Genomic DNA, 16,936 nt, shown 5'->3' on the forward strand with positions numbered 1-16,936 from the left:
TATAGTTAGCTGGGACCTTAAATGCTAGCAGATTAAATCTTTTCAAGTCCTTCCCTCAGAACGTCATTCACAAACTCTAAGTGCAGCTAACTCGAGTGCACAAACAAGGCTTCTGCCACTATTTGACGTTAGAGAAGTGTCATCCTTGCACAGGGAGACCTAGACTCTCTGGTGGTCAGGTCCCTTCCATCCACTCTGTCACCTCAGCCAGCCTCTGCAACCATGGATCCAACATATATATAACTTTTTATACAAGTGGAATTTTATATTACCTCGACTTTTGCATCTGGTTTTCTTTAATCTATTATTATATTTTCCTTTTTTCTTTTCTTTCTTTTCTTTCTTTTTTTCTTTTTTTGTTTTTATTTTTTTGAGACAGGGTTTCTCCGTGTAGCCTTGGCTGTTCTGGACTCGATTTGTAGACCAGGCTGGCCTTGAACTCACAGTTATCTGCCTGCCTCTGCCTCCCAAGTGCTGGGATAAAAGGCATGCGCCATCACGCCCGGCTCTATCATCATATTTTTATTAATGTTACAGCTCATGTCATTATTTCAGGCCCTTTCATGGATGGGCCTCTCCCATTATACACATATAGTGGATTTCATCTGTCCATTCATTAGTTGATTGGAATTTTCTTGCTTATGTTTTGGCTGTGTAAATAATTTCTCTGTAATCATTTTTGTTTGCTTTCACTTTGTTTTTACTTATGCATATGTGTGTACCCACTGCTTGTCTATATGTGTGCTGCTTGCAGGCAGGTACTTGAAGAGGCCAAGGAGGGTACAAGACCCTTTGAAATGTTAGTTACAAGTGGTTTGAATCGCCTAATATGGGTCAGATATGGGTGTTAGAAACCTAGGTGCAACAGTAGCACGTGCTCTTGACTGTGCCATCTGTGTAGCCTCAGTTTCCTACTTTTTAAAGGAGATTTCTTGCTGTGCTTCCCAGACTGGCCTTAACTTCATTGTCTTCCTGATTTATCTCGTGAAGTTCTACAACCACAAGCACGGGTTGCTGAACATTCTCCTAGAAGGCTTTGTGGACGTGTGCCTTCGTTCCTCTGTTGTCAGAGCTTTTCATGCATTTTGGATGATTTTTTTAATTAGAATTATGACTTGCAAATGTTTTTATTATCCTATGAAACTTTCACACTCTTTTCTGTGTATCTATCTATGTGTGTGGTATATGTATGTATTTATGTGTGCAAGTTTGCATATGTGGGAGCACAGGTATGTGCATGTGTGTGGAGGCCCCATTGATGCCAGGTGTCTCCATTGTTTTCATTTTATATAGAGAGTCATGGCTGCTCAGCAGACATGGAGCTGCCATCCTGCCTAATCCAGTTAGACAGCTTGCTCCAGACACTCTCTGTTTCTGACTGCCAAGCTCTGGGACTATAGGCCAGTTGCTCCAACCACCCAGGTTTTACTTGGCCATTGGGGATCTGAACCCTGGTCCTTACACTTGAGTGACAAGCATTTCAACACTGAACTACTTCTCCAGTCCTCTTTTCACTTTCTTGATGTCACTAATCACAATACAAGATCATAAAACAAAACAAAACAAAAACCAAAAAACCAATACAAGATCATTAAATTTTCATAGAGGCTTGAGTATTTTAAGTGTTGTATTTAGCCTTATAATTCATTTTAGTTTATTTTCTAACTCAGTATTTTCAAGAACTATATGAGATAAATTTTAGAGTATTGCCTTAATAGATATGGGTCAGACTCTAAATGAGTTTCCCCAAATCAGACTAATGCATACTGATGCTAGGATTCAGACATGAACACGAGACCAAATCCACATATACATTTTATTACATCACAGGCCACTGAGCCTTGCTGGCCATAAAACCTTAGTTATTTTCGAATCGCAGAGCACACCCACATCTGTGACTTGGGAAGAAAGAGAAGTTAGGATTTTACCCAAAGAAGTGTTCACTTAGGAATTGCTACTTCATTAATCTTTATATAGGAAAAAATTTAAACAATCTGGCAAATATTTTCTGAGACTGGAGTTTATTAAACGGTCATGTATTTGGGGTGGAAACACAGAGCAGAACACCAACTAGATTCTCCTGAGGAGTGGTCAGTGAACAATAAGACACATTCCGCTGCTTTCTTCCTTAATTAAACGGAGCTACTCAAACTATTAATGTGCCCCTTTCCCTAAGATGAAACCATTAGTCTCACTAACGTCAGAGGACAACGGGCTTAGACTAGTGGCTTCAGGACCTCAAGTAGCTCATCTGCCTGCAGGTAAGAGACGCTTAAGTGGAATAGAAATGTCTCCAGTTGCAGGAGGCAGAAAAACAAGAGAAAGAGAAAAGAATGGCCCCGTCACTTAGCCAGCAACTCATCTCAACACTGTGTTTAGTGGACTGTGTAAACTAAACGGCAATGGGATGTGATGGCTGCTGGGGAATTTTCTGCTGCATGGTTTCAAATCCCATTACTTTGGCTGACATAACCCGGTTGCTTTAGATTTGGTGACTTAACAAATAATTGTCTGGAGGCTGAGAAGTCTTATGGTTTGCATAATTTTCTTGTCTATATTCTTGCATGACAGAGAGAAGGGGAGGAGGTGAAGGGAATAGGAGGATGGGGGTGTCCTTATAAGGGCTCTAATCCCACTCATCAGCGTTCCATGCCTTCCATAAGCCAAGAAGTAGTTGGGGTTGTTGGAAGAAAGAGGGGAAGAAGAAGAAGAGGAAGAAGAAGGAGAATAATAATGGTAACACCACCACCACCACCACCACCACCACCACCACCAACAACAACAACAATAATAATAATAATAATAATAATAATAATAATAATAATAATAATAATAATACTGCAGGCTTTTCAGTCTATAGACAACTTCATCTCAGTCTGTGGCACCTTGTGAAACAAACACATGAAAAGAAATTATTGTTGAATTTTGAAATCTTCAAGTCTGGAAACTACTGGGTAAGAGTCAAAGAAAAGTAAGGCTGGCTCGTCCTCAGGAAGACATCTTTCATGGAGTCCCTGCTCTGCAGAATGGTCTTGTCAAGGCCTGGTTTCCTATGTAAGTCACCCTCTTCTTGTAAAAGTACTACTGCTCTCGACTCAGTTCCTGTGGATAAGGAAATTATTGTTAGGAGAAGAACATACTAACTGAGGTCAGGCTGTCACCGGACCAGTGGTGACCCTGACTGTAACAATGTGCTGATAACTAACAAGGAGCCCTTCCTGTGTCTAGGCACTCCTGTGAGGACCTGCTATGTGTGTATATGGTTTCAAGGCTGCCCACTTAGTACAGGGTAAGCAAGGAGGGGACTTATCCCCAAGGAAGACTAGTCCTTTCTCTCTCGCAGTCATTAACTGCCTGTAGTTCTTTGTCTTGTTTTGAGCCACTTATGAGATTTCCCTCTTCCATGTTAGCTAGTAGGACTGTTGATTGAGTTTCTCCCTTGGCAGCTTGCATGGCATCTTCTGACAGCTAGGGCTTAGGAAGGAGGCTTTCAGGTCAGACTCAGCGCTAATTTTCCAAATCCCATGTCCTAAGTGTGTAGTGTCATCAGCAATAGGGCTTGGCCTTCAGCCTCTGGGAGGCGACTAGGGACAACAGCAATAGCCTATGTTGTTTTGAGAGTCTCTTGGATTATCCTGACCAACAACTTGAAAGGTGGTTCCTCATGTCTGATAATGGGGGTTTTGTTGAGCTATGGTTCTTGTAGGGAACATTGTCAGCTGTGTGTGTGTGTGTGTGTGTGTGTGTGTGTGTGTGTGTGTGTATGTGTGTGTGTGATTTTATATAGTAAATATAAAATAATATGAATCTTTAAGGGTTTTCAAACAACCTTAGTGTTGTTTGTTCCTTCTTCCTTTCTTTCATTCTGTGTTGACCCCCTCCCCTCACCCAATTAAAGCCCACCTCTGTTTCTCCCATTTCCCCTTTATATCTCCTGTATCCTGATATTCCCTCCCTGTAGAGGTCTCAGCCCATTGTAGGCAATACCACCCCTGAGCAGTGGTTCCAGGGTGTATGAGAAAGCAGGTCCTAGCAAGCAACAGACAGTAAGTCATCAAGCTGTGTTTGCGCCCCATGGCCTCTGCTTCATTTCTTTGCCTCCAGGTTCCCACTTTGAATGCTGCCTGACCTCTCTTCATGATGGACTGTGAGTTGTAAGATGAGATAAACTCTTTCCTCTGGAAGTGGTGTTTGGTCACACAATGGAAAGCAAACTAAGATAATATTCGATTTTAGCATGTGCCTCAGTTTTTTCATCTATGCAATGGACCCTGTCACCACTAGTCTACATGGTCGTTTTGAGAACTAAATAGATGGATGCAGTTAACTCATTAAGACAGCCTTCCCTTAAGATAAACATTATCACTGATCCCAAAGCTAAACTTTATAGTCTTATTTGCAAATAATGAAAAAGTGAACAATAACAACACAAAAAAGATATAGAAGATGATCAAGGGACATTGGAAACAACATTTGACAGGTTGCTCAACAAAAATAACAAGGCAATGGATTCATGCCTGAGTCAGGAAAATAAAAGCCATTTTTTTTCTTTTGATGTTAGTATACATTTGTTTTCTAGAAAAAAACCCACAAAAGCCTTGGAGCTCAGCTCTGTAGGGAACGATGCAGCTATCTTACTTTCATTACTTTTGGAGAAGTTTGTGATGCTGTCTCCTGAATTATAAATGTGAGTGAACAGATGGCATGGGAAAGAAGCTGTACCCATTCATTTTTATGACTGCAAATTGGCCCTTCTAAGAGGCTGCTTTTGCTGGAGCTTCCTCTGTGACCTTGCCCAAACTGTGGGTATACAAAGATGCTATTTGTATTCCATCTATGACTTGAAAGGATTTTAGTGTAGACCATATTAAAAGGCATTCCTTTAGGTAATGAAATTAGAATAGAAAAAATATATAGGAAAAAGACCACCCATTCCTGGGAATAGCCTGGCTAATGTAATTAACATGTCATTTGTTCTAAACTTCCAGGAAGGCCAGGCAGAAAGGCAATCCCATTATCAGAAAGACATATTGCATGCCTCTTCAGATGCTACAATGGAGGAAGCATTGGGCTACTGGCGTGTGATGCTGTCTGAAGCATTTCCATCCAATGAGGAGCACTCTACCCCCACGTGTGGGGTGAGAGCACAGCAATAAAACAACTGAAATAAAGAGAAATTGGACATGAGATCTACATGGGCCATTTAGTTGGCATGTTTCCTATTTCATTTTGACTGAAGGAAACTGACCAGGATTTTGCCATGATCAGAACAAGGCTGTGTCCTTGTGACAGCAGTGGCTGTATCTAACAGGAGAAGAAGGTAGCCAAATAATCTCTTCCTTCTCTTCCCCAAAAGGGGTTTGTAGCTACTAGGTACTTATTGTCCCTGAGCAGAAGACAAAGCTTGCATTTTCAGAGTGGTCACTTCCAGCTTTGGCTCTATAATCCTTATTATGTTTAAATCTTGAGCAAAATTATTAGAACAAATAAGACAAAAGAAAAAAAAACCCAAACCAACCAACCAACCAACCAACCAAACAAGCCTAGTGGCTTTGGATATGTAACTCAGTGTTCACCTTTGTCTTTTTCTTTACTATTTAGAAAACGCAAAGGAAGACATAATGCCACCTATGGATGCTAATGCAGGCAAGTTTGTTCTCATTATGCTGCCCTGTCTGGGCTGGAACTTGCTACATAGATCAGGCTGGCTTTGAACTCACAAATATCTGCTTGCCTCTGCTCTGAGTGATGGGATTAAAAGGTGTGCACCACTACATTCAGCTAGGAGAGTTTTTCATGTGTGTGATTTCTAAATTTCTTTTGTGTTTTGAAAAAAATAGACTTTGTTAGAATTGTTTTAAGTTTGTAAAATAAATGGTAGAAGAAACAGTTTTTAATTAGTCCTCTCACTCCATTTCCCATAATGTCTTGTTGCTTGGCCCATTCACTAAAAGTTGATACCTTATTAATTCAAAGGCATAGCTTACTTATCTTTAGCTTTCCTGAATATATTTGCTGTTCCAGAACCCTCTGAGAGACACACTGCTTTGGATTTCCTCACTCCTCTGCATTTCGCTGGGCTGTGATAATTTCTCAACTTTTCTGGTGCCTGTGGCAGTTTCAAGTTGTACTGACCCGGTATGTTTAGGATTCCCCCAGTGAGCTTAAAAGTGGGGGCACATTTAATATAGTATAATCTCTCAGAGGGAATTGAACTGAACAGGAGTGAAGAGGAAGTTTCTGGTTTTTTTTTTTTTTTAAGACTCAGTTGTGCCATGTGATATTTTTCTGGAAGAGAATCTTGTGAGAGGGCATGCGATGTTTTGCTGGGAGCAGACACCTGAGAGGGAGTGTGATGTTTGGAAGGGTATAAATAGAACCTCACGGACAGTAGGAGAAGGTTTTTGCATTGTTACCCTGCTGTGCAACGCTTCGCTGGTCTTCACTGGTCTTTATTGGTCTTTGCTGGTCTTGGCTGGTCTTCTCCTGTCTTCACTGGTCTTCAATTCACAGAAAGAAATGTTCCAGAGAACTTCTCTTGGTACTCCAGCTGCTTCTGGCCACTTCTGCTGGCTCGTGGAACCTTGCAATTTCTTCTGGATTGTGCCACCGCTACAGATTCCTGTGACTGTTTGGTGTCAGCTATTGGACTGGACTGCTGGTATCTTGACCACACAGAGATTGGTATTGGCCCAAGGAACTACATCTCAATAGGTCCAAAATTCCTTTTTTCCTATTAACATTCTTTTTCCCCTTCCTCTGGTTGGTGGGTGCATTAGACATGAGGTTGAAGTGTTTATGAATCCTAAATAAATTAGGTGTAGAAAATCTAAGTGTACACAGGAGTTATTTGGGTACATTAGAAGGAAAGGTCGGTGGAGAACCAAGTCCAGGTTGATAAAGCCTTCAGGTGCATTTTGAGGAGTCCTTTTCACCCCAGGTCACAGGCTGTGCGCAGTAGGGGTCTTCTTTGTTTTTCTCTCAATCTGACTAAGGTTAACAAGTCTTGGGAGGAAGATGACACAGGTAAGGGTCACTTTTATCCCATCATGAAAGGGGACATGGTGTGCACATGATCAATCATGGTGGCTACCGAGCTTGGTCCTTTACTAGGGTAGGATTTGGTTTTCTTCTAACTGTTCCCAACACCAACACTCTTCAGAAGGTGGACACAGTCCATATATTGGGATTGGGGATTTCTGAATCCATATATGTCATTTGGAATTTTTTTCATTAAAAATAATTCATCCAGAGTTTTATAGAGATGTACAATGAAACATGGTCATATATACCCATATTTTCCCCTCCAACTTTCCCATACACCAACACTTCTTAATTCCACGTCTTCCTTTTTTTGATAACCCACTAAGTCCAACTGAGTGCTTCCTGTGTGCATGGGTGTGGGGCCACCCACTGGAGCATGGGGAGCCTCTCAGGGGCCTGTACCCTCAAATAAGAATGGATTTCCCTTCCCCACCAGCTTCTGACTGCCAACAGCTCCTCTGTAAGGGGTGGGGCCTGCAGATTTTCTACCCACCTCTGTAGGGGTTTTGGCTGCATTGATATGGATCTTAAGTAGGTAATCACAGCTATTATGAGCTTATGAGTGCAATAGCCATGTTCGGGAGAGAGCATCTCACCGCGTTCCTCTCCCCTCTCCAGCTCTCCAGCTCTCCAGCTCTCCAGCTCTCCAGCTCTCCAGCTCTCCAGCTCTCCAGCTCTCCAGCTCTCCAGCTCTCCAGTCTTTCTTCCCCTTCTTCTGCAATGTTTCTGGAGCCTTGGCAGAAGGTAGGGGGTTTGTTGACAGAGATGTCCCATTTGGGGCTGAGCACTCAAGTCTCTTCTCCGCATTTGAGCAGCTCTGTGTTTCCACACTCACTGCAGCCTACTCCTGCAAGGAGTGTCTCTGACTCTGAATGCTACAGTACCCACCTGCCAGTCAGGAAGTACCCACTGGGGCAATAGTGGCATGATGGCAACGGAGTAAACCACTGCTTTCTCATAGGACTCAAAGCTTGTTACACAGAAGGGGGTTTTATGCCCAGTACTTTAACCTTGATCAAAAGTGCATGGCTGGGGAGGTCCTGGCCACTAAGACAGAACCAACCATTGTTATTTTGCTAAATGTTGTTAAGTTGCCTTCTAAATACTGTTGTTTATACCCATCATTTGCAATTCTTAGGCAAAAGAGATTTGTCTCTTCTTATTTCTCTACTCATTTGTTTGTGTCACTAAAAATTCATGGGTATTTCTTTTTCAGGTTGTATTGTAATTGAATTCTACTTTATTTGCTGAATAAGTTCTCTCAGCTTTGGTCATTGGGAATTTTTTTTCTCAGTTGTTTACTATGTCCTGTTGGAACGCCCCTGTCAATTTAGGCTTTTTGTTGAGCACCTTTTTTTTTTTTAACTTCCTAGTACTGAAAGATGTCCCAGGAGCCTCTGGATATTTCCTACCTAGCTCTGGAGTCATCCATGCCCTCAAGGAGAGAGACAGGACTGATGCTGTACTTGTTAGTTTTTATTGCCAACTCCACACAATCCAGTGCTACCTGACAAGGAGTCTTAATTGAGGTATTGGCCAGCTCAGATAGGCCTATGGCCATGTCTTGAGTGTTGATTGATGTAGGAGGGCCTAGCCCACTGAGGGCAGCACCATTCCTAGGCAGGGAGGTATGGGGAATAGTAGGTGGGCAAGAATCAGTGGCGAGCCAATAAGCAGTGTTCCTTCACTGTTTCTGCTTCAAGCCTCTTCTTCCCTTCCCTTTTCGTGACTTCCCTAGAAGACGATCTCTAACCTGGAGCTGAATACGATGAATACAAACTCTTCGCTCACGATACTTGTCACGACAACAGAAAAGCACTTATGAAACCCACCCAAGCTTCCAGTCCTCACTGGTGACAGAACCAGGTTAAAAAGAACAGTTTGTTTCTACTCATACTTTGTATTTACTTATTGTAAAGTGTAATGAATACTTTTGAAGAAATATCAAGTAAGCAGCATGGGCCTCAGCCGTCTTTATTACAGACTTCCAGGCAGAGTTAGGAGAATCATGAGGTTATAAGCACTCAAACTTGCCGGATGTCATACCATGGAGGAGAAGAAACACCGTGGAAAGTATTCAAAGGACTTCAGGGAGACCCTGGCAAACTCACCTGGATGCGCCATTTCTCAGTGACGGAAGGTCCCTGTAGGAGTCCAAGTGGTTGTTGAAATAGGAAGAGGCCACTGTGGTAACTACAGGGGTCCTGGCAGAGATTCTATAACTCATGCTAGAGGGACTGAGGTCTCCATAGGAAGTCATCTTTGTAAGATTTCAGGTCTCCTGTACATAGCTGTTAGTCCTGGACCGCTAATGGCAACCCCCAGAGGCATCCTAGAAACACTCCAGTGAATTAAGGATGCTTTGGATGGAAGAAGGTTAGACGCTTGGTTCAAGCTGGGTCCTATTACAAAGCCATAATTGAAAGCCTTGGACATTTCAGAGGCATACAGTACCTGGAAAAGATATTAGAGCTGCATGCTGGGGCTATAAGTGTAAAGCATGTTTTCGCTGTGATTAAAACTCATTGCCGCTCATTTCCTGTGACTAGGAGGGAAAATGATTTGCTAATCAGAAAGCACCCCTGGGGTCTGCCAGGCAGGGCTCTGTTCTTCACCGACTTCTTTGCTTTCAGCACTTCCCTCGGGTGCTGACCCAAGGAACTCCTACCCTCCCTTTTCAATTTCATTTCCTTCCAACTGTTCATTGCCTTGTTAAATGTCTTCCCTTTCAAAACGTTTACTAGGCATGTTCTGTTGCTTCCTTCCAGTGCACGGGGCTTTCCATCTTCTGCGTGTTCAGTGTCCTCATTGAAAAGTAGAATCAAAGCTAAAGGTAATTCATCATTATTACGGTTACAGCAATTTCTGTTTCATTTTCTCCCATGAACATGTATCACAGACATAAGATCAGATATGTTAACCTTTTTGACGAGCACCACGGTTCCTGAGAGCTTATGCAGAGCTCTGCATGTATGCTGTTTAATGTATGTATAGTAAGTGTTACCAGTGCTGTTTTGTGCCTCTAGGGATGTTTAGTGATGGGTCGTCATGGATGTTAGCTAGCATCCGTTGCTGTTAGGGTTCAACTGGAAGATGAGAACCAAGCCAGTTGGTTCTATAAAAAAAAGATAACAATACAAAAGGTCCCTAATTAGGTAGAAGGACATGTTGATTAGTTAATGAAACAGTCAAGAGAGAACAATTATGAATCACAGAACTCTCACCTGCTGCCCCCAAGTCTCAGGGACCACTGCAGAAGAGGTAGTAAGATTGTAGGATCCAGGTTTGGCATGGACTTCTGTGAAACAGTGTCTCCTGGACACTTCTTATGAACTCCCAGCAGCTATGGTTACTTGCCTAAGATCTGGACAAAATCAAGCTAGCAAGAGATTCTAGCATGGACCAGGGCAGGGCTGGTGAGTGGCCCCGCTCCCCAGCTAAGGAGCCAGTGACAGCTGCTGCTGCTTAGAGGGTCATAGTGCAGGTTGATGATGCTCCAGTGGATGGCTTCCCATTCGCATGCCTTTGGAGAGTACTAATTCTGTGCTTAGTGAGTTATTAAAAAAGAAGAGGATATGAAATTGCAGGAGTCCAGAGGGATCTGTAAAGAGTTGGAGGGCGGATGTCAGGGTGAGTATGCTCAAAATACATATATGCATGTATGAAATTGTCTGATAGCAACAACAGCAATGACAACAATAATAAAAGAATTATAGAAACACCAGATTCAGTAGGCATTGTCCAGGCTGGGCTGGCAGAACAAAGAAAGAAGGTAAAATGGCCAACACTGAGCAACTTTATGGGAAGCCCCAGATAGGTGGGGGTGAGAGAGGATGGAGCTTAACTCTTCTGGCATGCATAAAGAGACCCCAGGATGTGAGACATGGTCCTGGGAGGAGGGGACTCTAGACTACAGTTGCTGGAGTCTCTGGGGTCATAATCATGGTCTCCCTGTGAACATGGGAGCATCTGTTGCTTTTGGAAGAGAAGCCTAGAGGTGGTGTGGGTGGGTGATGTGGGTGGGTGATGTGGCTGGTGGTCAGTCTGGGCAGTAGCTGTTACTTATGTTGTCTCTGGAGTCAGAGGGCCTCTTTACCGTCTAGATCTGTGACCTCAAGCCACGTATGAACTCTCCTAGCATCTGTGTCCCAGGCATAAACCAGGCTGATGCTCCTTATTGGATATTTCTGAGTGATAATGGAGCGTGGCGATATTTGTGATCTGCTTGGCAAAGCACCTGGGACACGGGTCCCCTCACAGTGTTATGATAAACACAGGGGGATTTTAACCACTGTTTCTTTAAGATTAGAGTGATTTTTTTTTCTCAAAGGACATTTGGCACTGCCTGGAGATATTATTGTTCATTCTTCCTTAGCACAGCAATGCCCAACAATCCTGCCAAAGATGCTGCCGAGTCTTAGGCCTGGGATGCTACTGAACACCATACAGTGCACAGAACAGCAAATAGTTGTATGACTCCAAGAATCAGCAGTGTTTGTGTTATATGTCCCTGCTTTGAGCTGGCCATGATGCCTCATTTCTGTAATCTGAGAGGCCAAGGCAGGAAGAGGGACATGATGGAGAGAACGGATTAACCTCCTCTGCTTCACTAGCTCTGCACAGGGTGAGAGGGTTAAACCAACCACTAGGGACATCTGAGTGATTTTTCTCATTTCTGTGACAAAATGCTCAACAGAAAAACATAACTGATGAGGGTTTATTTTTGCCTATGATTTCAGCCAGTCATCCTGGGGTAGACCTGTCAATGGCAACAGACAGCTTATTGGCTCTTATACCAGGAAGCCAAGAGCTCAGGTCAGCACTAGAGACAGATATTACTAGAAAGGAGACACCATATGATAGGTCAGTTCTGCTAGAGACCAAAATTCCACTAAACTGGAAAACCATTGACATTTCTAGCCCCAAGCTTCCTGTTTAGACTATGTCAACTGGTTTTGAATAAATCTTAAAACAGGCGGGAGTCTCTACGTAGATCACATTTTTACATTTTTTTAGAAATTATAATAAGACATCCAGATAACCATCTTCAAATTGTTCCATGGGTTTTTGTGAATATATTTGTAAACATTTGTTTTGAACCATTAATGGTATCATTTTCTTCATTAGATTTCTCTCTCTAGGAAAAATAACATTTAGAATACAGTCATTTTCTGTTGTCGAAATGCTCTACCCCTGGGCTATTTCCCCTGGGAATATAGTCATTTTTCTGCCAAGTCACGTTAATGTTACCAAATGGGCTCAAGAAAACAAAAACAAAACAAAACAAAACAACAACAGCAACACCGAGCAAAGTTTCTCAGCGCCCCACAGTTTACAGTGATCTATTTGGAGAAGGGTCTCACATCCTCCTAGGAGCTGCTCTGTCCTTCAGCAGCCCGATGCGCAGTGCTAAGGTCTCTCTGTTCTCTCCCTCTACACGCAAGCTGCTGTTTCCATAGATACCTGTCTTCATATCAAGATGAAAGACAGCCCAGGTACCACTCATGCTGTTGGATGTGGGATTTGCTTTCCACAAGAGGAGAGACAGTGAGTTTTTCTTCTGCTGCTACCTTCTGCAAGACCCCTTTTGTATCTGGCAGAACACATGCTTTCTCCCCATTACAGATGAGACACAAAGAGCTCCAATTGAGTAGGTAACAAGAGTCTCGTGCCATTAGTGCTAAACCACCTTATTACTCTGTTTTAATTAGGCCTCTAATTACTTTCAGCTGCTACTAATGAGCTTCAGCCACGCTAAGAAGCACATCCTTAAGTAAATACATTGAAAATGACTTTTCAGCTCAGTGGAGAGGGTGTGCTAGCGGGGTCATGGGGACTTCCTGTCAGTGGAGGGGAGCTGCCAGGAGGTTCATGGGGACTTGTGGTCAGTAGAAGGGTTATGTTAGGAGGTTCCTGGGACTTTTTCCTGTGGAGAGTTAATTATATTGAACCCCATCGAATAATCACCTGTGTTCTACAATTTGATTAAACTTTTTCATGAGTTTTCTCTATTCAGGGCCGAGAGGTCCTCAGACTATAGTTTAGTTTAATTTCAAGTAGCTCACATGCATGTCTGGCTCTCACATATGTGCAGTGCCTGAGGAGACCAGAAGAAGGCACTGGATCCCTTGGAACTGGAATTACAGATGTTTGTGAGCCACCCTATGGGTGCTGGGAATCAAATCCAGGTCTTCTGCAAGACCCCGGGGGCTCTTGACTGCTGAACAAGTAAAATATGGACTCTTACTCTAATTTGTGTGTGTGTGTATACATGTGTGTGTGTATGTGTGTGTGTGTGTGTGTGAGTGTGTGTGTGTTGGTGCAGAGGTCAGAGCACACCTTGGTGGAATCAGTTCTCTCCTTCCACCACATGTGTCCTGGGGATCGAATTGGGGTTACCAGGCTTGCCAGAAAGCACCTTTGCTTTTCACGATCCCGGAAGCACATCAGTTTCTCAGCGTGGGAGGGTCTTTAGCTCGCACATCCTGAGTGATCATTTCGATTCTTTGCTGATTTGGAGTGTGAACCTTCTTTTCTTTCGATCTCTTTGGCCAGATCCTTGCTGAGGGTTTGTTGTGTGTGTTCAGTCCATCATGCCACAGGGCGGCTTAAGCATGTCAGTAGTGTCTGTTTCTACAAGATAAGACCTAGGTCTGGGCCCCCCATTCTATTCCTCCTGCAGGGTCCGTTCCCTCTCCCCAACACACACAAGCACTGTCAAGGCATGCACTCTAGCTCTTCCTTTGGGCTTTTGCTCAACTACTCAGAATCTTCCAGTGTGTATATGAAGCCACTGCGATTATGGCTGACAATTGTCCTCTGGACTCCAAATGTATGGCTCTATACCATCCCTCAGAGAGACACCCTTTGTGATGGTCTCTGTAGTTTGCTGGTCACCACTTCACAGCTGGATCTTCAGCAAAAAGGCAAGCTGAGTTCTAACACTGAATGAACACTTCCGCCGTGGCTGAGCGGGACAGAAGTGAGTCATCGTTCAAAGGCGTCTGCGTCAGGTATGATGACCTCATAGCTCAGAGAGTGGCGTAACAGCATGTGCAGGTGTTCCTGTCGTCAGGTACCAGACTCAGCCTTAGACGGATGATGACGTCGTGAGAGAGGTGAGTGATGAGCATCTGTTACGCTTATTTTAATAGGCTTTCTTTCAATGTAAATTGATTTAATTTGGCTTTTACAAAGGCTGTGTTTAATAACTGGCTCAGTGTTTGACAATGGGCTCTTGGGCACTATTCCAAGCCACCTACAGGAGCTGTGACATGACATCGTCCTCTGTGCGTACAAAGCATCTATATAACTTTGGGTGTTTTTTTTTACATTATTTTTCAAACATCTTAAACTTACTTGTAGCTGGCCTTGCTATCTCTACCTTGAAGTGTTGGATTGTAGGTACCCTGCCACCATGCCTGAATATACTTTTATTTTTTTCTGTATAATATTCCATCCTCTCCTGTAACTCTAAATACCGGGTGAGGGTAGAGATAGCCACAGCTATATTCTCAGTCCTCACTTTACCTGACAGAATTTCCTGACAGGTTATTTTTTGAAACAGGTATTCTTGTTAGAGATTTAGCCAAATGGCACCCAAAGGAAACAAAAGCATGCTTTCAGATAGAGTTGGTTCTGTAAATATATTAAAAAAGCAAGACAGCTGTGGCATGATGGGGTGGAGAGCGAGATTTTTGTACAGAGGCTATTGGTAGAGGCCGCAAGGGGAGACGAGGAAGGGACACATCAGTTTTCAGATGTGAGTTGATGTGAGGGGAGATAATTTTAAGCTTAGACATAGACTCTAGAACCAAGGAGAGAGTCACGACTGAGAATATAGCCATCAATAGCTCTACACACACACGTTGTACTTAAAGTCACAGGAGAGGATAAAATATACAGGCAGAATAAAAGTGGACTCGGGCATCCAACACCTATCATCCCAACACTTCCATGTAGAGCTAGGAAAGCCAGGCCCTCAGTGAGTTCAAGTCCAGCCTCAGTTCCATTAGACCCTGCTTTAAAATGAGGAAAGAGCCTTGAGACACACCCTTTAAAAATAAAGTCAAGAGTATGATTATATCCTATACTACATAAGATTTTCATGTGCGTAGTCTTTCCCCAGTCAAGCTATAACCTTGAAGAAAGAAGCCTCACAGGACACACATGATGGCTTACCACGGCAGGTTTTTATTGGACCCAAATGCAGAGAGAAGATTGCCGGGACCTCTTTGTAGAAAGTGGAACCAGAGTTGACACCTCGGCACCTGCTGCACACAGGGCAGTGGGTGGGTGTGCAGACCCCTTCTCTACAGCACCCTGCTGTGAAAGCGGAATATGAGCAGCTAGGTTCGTTTTGCCAGGCACCTCCAGCCCCTGCCCTTCTGCCTTCAACCACCCTCCTGGGAGGCAGAGGAAATGCTGTCAGAGCCACATGTGCAGAGAACTAATTGAGAGAAAGAGAGGGAGAGAGAGCAGCTCCCAGCTTCAGCACAGGTCTGGGGCAGGGCCGAGGCCAGCCAGCATTCTATTCTCTGTCGGTCAGCGTCCTCAAGTGTACTGGGAATCCAAGGAGATGTCAAGTTGAAGGTATTTTAAGGAGCATAAAAACGAAGGCTTCCCCAGAGAATAAACAGCGCTTAAATCTTAGAAGGAAAAAAGGAGAGCCTGGCTAACAAGGTCAGAAACCGGCAAGTGTGTGCCCTGCGTTATTCAGGGCAGCATTCCCTTCGGCTGACCTGGACGGATCACTTTTCAGGCTGGCAATTTGTCTTGTTAATCGTAGACTCGGGAGTGCAGATCGAGAACACTCCCTGCATTTGGAAACGCACCAAGCGTCTTTTCAAAGACTGAAGCCCAAGTTTAAGCTTACAAGGAAATGAGTGTAATTTGCTCAACGTTCCCTCCAAGGACAGGCGGGGACCATGCGCTCCGCTATTCCTGCAACTTGTCATCTCTCCAGATTCCTCACCATCGCTGATCAGAGCTCTGGGCGACGCTGCCTTTTCCTGTTTCTCTTTGCCCGGAACAGAATCGCCGCTCAGCTGAGGATCCCACAGGAGCCTGCTTGCTCTCTGAGTCCCTTCTTCACATTCCAGCCCTCCATTTTCCAGTCTATTCCTCCTTCTTTTTAGCTTTCCACGAATGCAGCAGGGTTTCTTTTCTGAGGCCATTAACTTGTAATGAGCCGAGATTGATCTTGACTCATAGTTTTGGAGACTTGGGCTTAAGATCAAAGGGCCCCATTATCCGAGTCTTCGCGGAGGTGGCACATTGTGGCAGGGCTGAGCTTCTCACATCACAAGTCAGAACGCAAAAGAGGACAAAGAAACTAGGACCCTATCGACCCCGTTAAAGACATGACCCCAAGACCCTCTCACTAGGTCCCCTTGCTGAAGCTTCTATCAGCTTCCAAGGGTGTCGCAACAACCAGACCCTGAGCTTTTTTTTTTTTTTTTTAAGGTAGGGTTTCTCTGTGTAGCCTTGGCTTTCATGGACTCGCTTTGTAGACCAGGCTGGCCTCCAACTCACAGCGATCCACCTGCCTCTGTCTCCCAAGTGCTGGGAATAAAGGTGTGCGCCACCACACCCGGCTGGCCCTGAGCTTTTAACTCCGGCACCTAAGGATGTGACCCATCTTCAGGTCATCAGGTGGCCTCTCAGGCAGGAGCTCCTCCACACAGTGTGTTTTGAAACTTTCTCGCCGTGAACTGCTTTGACCACTTTAAGAAAGATCTGACAGCTACATTTAACTTTCTTGTTTTAAACCAACGAATGGGTCAGTCTCAATCCGTGAAGGACCTCCGCAGACACGGCTCCCTGCTCACACTGCTTAAAGGTCAAGCAGAGAGAGTCGGTGAGACCTTGCGGGGCTTTGAGGGGGAAGCGA

This window comes from Acomys minous (assembly GCF_964271855.1).
Source record: "Acomys minous genome assembly, chromosome: 5".
NCBI classification, from domain to species: domain Eukaryota; kingdom Metazoa; phylum Chordata; class Mammalia; order Rodentia; family Muridae; genus Acomys; species Acomys minous.